Consider the following 5,647-nt stretch of genomic DNA (forward strand, 5'->3'; position numbering starts at 1 on the left):
TATCAAGCCCACACTGTATATATACTGTAAACCATCTATAATGTACATTATACATTCTATTTTAACTTTTTTGATAGTCTTAGTGTTAATAACTTTATATATTGTACTTTTTTGGTAAGGCATGTTTATTATTTATTATCTTTATCTTTACTGTCTTTGCTGCTGTAACTATGTAAATTTCCCCACTGCGGGATTGTGAGTGACCTTGTCATTACTCATGAGTGACCTGTGGCACCTGCTTGTCAAAAGTTTCACAACTAGTGTCCTTTATTGTGGCAAATGTGTAATCCAACTGTACCTCCAGTAGCCTCAAACATGTTGAGCCAAGCTCCAACTGGTAACACTAGGTAGGCTTATATTTTCAATAAGAAGTGCATCCGATTTATGCAAAATAAGAACATATTTTGGTCATTTTTGATAGGCAACACCTGGCTTATAATAATTAGATACGTCACAGATCATAACCAGTGTCATGTTGTTTCAGGGCCCCATTTAAAAATTGATTTGAATAGTAGGAGCGAAAATCGTAGGGCACCTTACCTGGGCCCTTGACTCCTGAGCCCGGTAGTTCCGTCCAGTCATCCATGTTTTTGGACAGTGTTGTACCTTTGACACATAGTGACCTTTGATGTTGCTGCTGCACAGCGTTGCCCAGTGCAGAGAGGATGGGGGAGGCAGAGAGTTGGAGAGTTGGAGAGGGAGGGAGCAGTGCAGATGCCATATATGGACACACCATCGACTCTGCGTTGCTATTGGTTGTGGTCCTTATGCAGCTGCTTGTCAACAAGATGGCCTTCTTCCTTCTGCCGTTTTAACACTGATTATTTTGGTATTATCCCGAGGACATACCGTAAGCGGTGCTGTCACTTCTATATAGATAGTGGGAGGCTGACTGCTACTGAGTCCCAACTAGTCTTAGAGCGCTGACAGGCACACGAGCATCGACAGCATACACCACTAGAGAGGCTGGTAACAGACTGTAGCTGCTGGCTAATGTCCACGTTAGCAAGAGCTTAGCTACGTGGATAGTTCACTCGTGTCATTCTATATCACTAGTCAAACTGGGTCGATCAGAGCAAAATACAGCGAGGGAGCTCTTCTCATCGACAGCTTACACGTCTTCAAGGTTGTCGGTGGATGTTAACATTGCTTGGGTAAGTTGGATAGCATAGTATAATATTGAGTTTCTTTCTTTCTCTCTTTCTTTTCATCTCACTAGCTTGCTAGCTAATGCGTCGGTGTTATTATGCAGGTAAGTGCTGCTGAGTTAGCGAGCTCCTCCGCTACTGACGGATTTATTTACTCTTGAAATACTGTGAATTTCTCATTTAAGCTAGTTGTCTCGGGCCTTGTCGTTAAATAGTAATTGACGACCAAACAGAATGTGCTACTTGGTTAATCAGTTGCTGATTATTCTGTTACGATGCTATGTTTACGATTTATTTGCTAATAGGGCAACTAGCTAGCGATTTGAGAAACATGATCGAAGGGGATTGCTACCGTTCACATTGACAGCTCCATAAATCTTGTTAGTAAAGATGATTTAGTGGCGCTTCACTTGTTTGTCACTGGACAAGTAAGGTGATCTAGTGCAGCACCAGGATTACAACTGTTTCAGTGACCTTTGTTTCCACCATACATTAGAATCACGCACACACAAGACTAGATGTAAAGTGAAGTTCACCAGAATACTGTGAGGTGGTGCTGTAAGAAGATAGATGACTCATAAGCCCAGATAAACAAACAGAGTCACTCTGTATTGTTGATCGATCAAATCTTAACGTTGTCATTGATTTTAAGCTCACAGGTGTAGAACTTACTCGTCTTACATAGTGTTGAGAGTTTCTGTGTGTGACAATGTTTCAGAGACAGAAGTGGCTTTATTGACCAAGAATGTGTGCACATACAAGGAATTTTACGTCAGTGGATCATTACTCTAGATATGTGTGTGTGTAAAATACATAATACTGTGGGCAACAAAACTGAAAACATAAGTGTGCTTAAAGTAGGGCTGGGTGATAATATAACTATATGTATCTCAATAGACGCTTTCGTGATATCAATAGAAAAACGATAGGACGTTGGATAAAGTCACTCAACTTCAAAAAAAATTGCCAGTATGGCAGTTTTTTGGTAACTTAAAGTCCAACCACAGTCACGCCAATGTTGCCTACAAACAGTGTTGGTGTCGTTAGTAAAAAAAGTAATTCATTACACAATACTAGGTACTAGTAAAAAGTAATGCCTTACTTTGCTTTGTTACTCACTGCTTAAAGTAATAATACTAGTTATATTACTTTTGAATTACTCCATGACATCACCTGAGCTGTATCATACCTTAATTGCTAATTAACACTCTAAAATTAAACAATCTGCCTAACTCAGCATGAATCTTTATTCTACAAAGGGGTTATGCACACAATCTCGTTTATGCTCTTTAATTCAATAAAACATAACAGAAAAATGTGTCAGAACAAACAAGAACAAGGCTAAACATTTTGTGCAATTATGAATTTCATTTATCAACATCTGTAAATAAAATGTTAAAGGCTCAGCCCGGTGTGTGTGACTTGTGTGTGTGTGGTGTAGCAGGTATGAGACGTTAGTGTACTGCACTATGTGTTGCGTGTGACGTCAGAGAAGGTGCGTAGTGAAGCAGGAAGTAAGGTGTGTGTGTTTGGCGAGCCGCAGCGAATATCTGTTACCCTGCATGTGTTTAAAGTTATTTTCCCTTTTGTGAGAGAGTTGCATAATAACAAGAGTGGCTATGCATCACCCTGCAGTGCTGTAAATAAAAGTGCCGTTCTTCAACGCAGACAGAGTCCAGTAGTTAATGTGTGGTTGCCGTATGAGCTAATGCAAGCTAAAGGAGCTAGCGGTCTTTGGACGTCTCCTTACCATGGTTCGGAGGTCTGCCAGCTTGGCATTGGTAACAAAATGAAGTCAATAGCCTTCATGACAATATTGGATGATGATGATGAGAATTCAAAGGAAAACAACACTGAATACGCATGTCCTTCCTCGTCTTCTTCGTCTCTTGCTTGTCTTCTTCGTCTCTCGCTCATCTTCTTCGTCTCCTAGAGTCAAGTCTATGTTTGATTTGTGATTTCGGTCGTCCCATAAAGCAGTGCAAGTAACAAGATCATTTTTTGATTCGTAACTGTAATGTGATTACTGACGTTATCAACAGTTACATTACTGCGTTCCAGACAAATGTAATCTGATTACAGTAACAGGGCGCAAGGTACCCAACTCCCAATGCTCCCCGGGCGCTACTCAGTGTGGCAGCCCACTGCTCCTAATTCTAGGATGGGTCAATGCAGAGAATATCAGTCGCTCTGAGACTGAGAATAATTTCCCTAAGGGGATTAATAAAGTATCTAAAAAAAAAATATAAAAAAAAACGCTGCCTACAAATTACACCAGACCATAATCACCAAGAGCTTGTTACATTTTATCAACAAACTTATTCCACCATCTTCGTCGCTCACACCCCCTGGATTACACGCGCTGTATAGCACGGCAATCGTCTGCTGCTTCTCGTTTTAAGCCTCTGGTGTACTGGGACTTCCCATGAGCTCATAGTAACCTGTCCTATTCTATTTATCTCTTTTGGTTAGGGTTAGGGTTATACTCAAACTACAAGGGGGCGTCGCACCTTTTCTGCAGTTTTTCCGTAGTTTTGCACAAATGCCTCTCTTGGTGTGTTAGATTTTATCGTTCAGCTTGTGCTGAGGAAGAGGGTCATAGAGTTTTTACTTATTTTCCGTTACTGTCAGTCACTTTTGGACATATGGAAGCCCCAAATTGTCAATATTGATTATAAAATATAAGACATTAATTATCATATCAACAAGCTGTGTTAAATATACATGTGAAAAAATTGTTCAAACCCAATTAGGCATTAATTTTAACAGATACAATTTTGTTTTATTAGTCATTTATTAGTCATATTAGTCATTTGTTTCAATATCTTTAAGTCCGTTTTATATCCTGTTAGTTTGTAGATGTGTTTATTATTTTATACTGAGTGTGTTTTTATACTTTACTCGTATCACTCATTTAAATGGAAAGCTTTTTATATCTTGTATTTTATACCTCTTGTATCCTCTTGTCATTGTATTCATCGTTGTTATTTTTTTGGTCAAAAAATATGTAAACATATGTGACGCCAACGTTAATGGGTTGGCAAAGTTGATGAGTTTTTATAAATGAATTCAAATAAAAACATGTAATATCATAACACACAGCCATTTAGATTCTTCATTTGTAGATGACTTGAATATATCACTTAATGATATCCCATCCCAACCACCCACCACCTAATTTACCTGGAAACAGTTGAATGAGGGGAATACCGGCACTTTTTCCACCTAAAGCACTGGTCGAATCCAAGTGGTTTGGGTAAATAGGCAGCAGTTAGTCCACTTGAAGTCAGTGTGAGCACTGTTAGCTGTCCTGTTAATGAGATATTAACTCATTTTGTATTGCTTTTTCCGTGAAAGTAAATATGTTGCTTTCATTTGGCCCTAAAACTGTTAGGGCCAAATGTGGCAGGAGAAGTGCCTCCTCTGCACTGTTCTGTTTGACATATGGGTCTGTCTGCACTTGCGGTCTGTTGGGTTGATCATGAAGGGGCTTTTGCCATCTCCCTAGTTTTAATTTTCTTCTGAGAAGCATTTGTAATTGCATAGCTTCTGTTCTGTTGAAGCTTTAATATTACCATGTGGTAATAAAAAAAAAAGGCTGAACATCTTGTAACATCTTTTTTTTTTTTTTTTTTTTTTTAAACAAAATTACATGTTGTAGTATCAATGGGTATCGATAAAATCCTAACAATATACATCCCTAGTGACTTATCACAAAGCCAAGGACTTGCTTCTGTCAGCATAGTTAAGAAGTTTGGTTTTAAAAATGTCATGAACGTGCTTGACATTACTATTTTCCTGTGTGGTCTGATTGATAACTGTAGTGATTTAAATAAGATAAAAGTTTGAGTTTATAATAAAAGTTAAATAATGTTTTTTTTTAATTATTAATTTTAAAGAGGTCATGAAAAATATTCAATTATTATCAATATCGATCGATATAAAGTAGTTATATTGTGATATGTTTTTCAGCCATATTGCCCAGTCCTAGCTTGAAGTGGATTGTGAGTTTTCTTAGTTGTTAGTTAACCCAGGCATAACCAGAGACTTTGTTGGGGAGTAAAACCTAGTCCTAATATGGCAGAACCTAATGTTTAAGGAGCTGGTTAACTTTAGTGCTAAGGTTTGAATTGGGGTTAGGTTTGGGTTAGGTTTAGGCATTAACTGGTTATGGCTAATGCTTTGTGTAGGATGTCTAAATGAATAGAAGTCATTGTGTGTTCCTGGAAGAATAGCTGTGCAATCCTGTGCGTGTGTTCAAATACAAGTTTGTTTGTAGAAGAATTATTTACCTGTAGACTTTCAGACTTTTAAATAGAAGAATTAGGACTGTCACTTTTTAAAACAAATCTTGTTGAAATGAATTTATAATGGCCTGTAATGTTTGTATACATTTGAACCAATTTAAATAAATGTTACTTTATTAACAGTGCTGCTAGAGTATTAAACAGCATATTAGAGTAGGATGGAATTAAAACTCCCTCAACGGAAAATCAGTG

The 5,647-nt window shown here is 37.9% G+C and overlaps 1 protein-coding gene across 1 annotated transcript in view; it reads left to right on the top strand.

Annotated features, from left to right (window-relative positions):
- Positions 1-736: 736 nt before the first annotated feature.
- The window catches only part of fbxo46 (F-box protein 46), a 16,397-nt gene continuing 11,486 nt past the window's right edge, over positions 737-5,647 (top strand). The window contains exon 1 of the mRNA XM_058633996.1: positions 737-1,154. The gene's annotated coding sequence lies outside the window, so the exon portion shown is untranslated. The remainder of the gene's footprint in view (positions 1,155-5,647) is intronic.

Source organism: Solea solea, chromosome 7, assembly GCF_958295425.1.
Source record: "Solea solea chromosome 7, fSolSol10.1, whole genome shotgun sequence".
NCBI lineage: Eukaryota > Metazoa > Chordata > Actinopteri > Pleuronectiformes > Soleidae > Solea > Solea solea.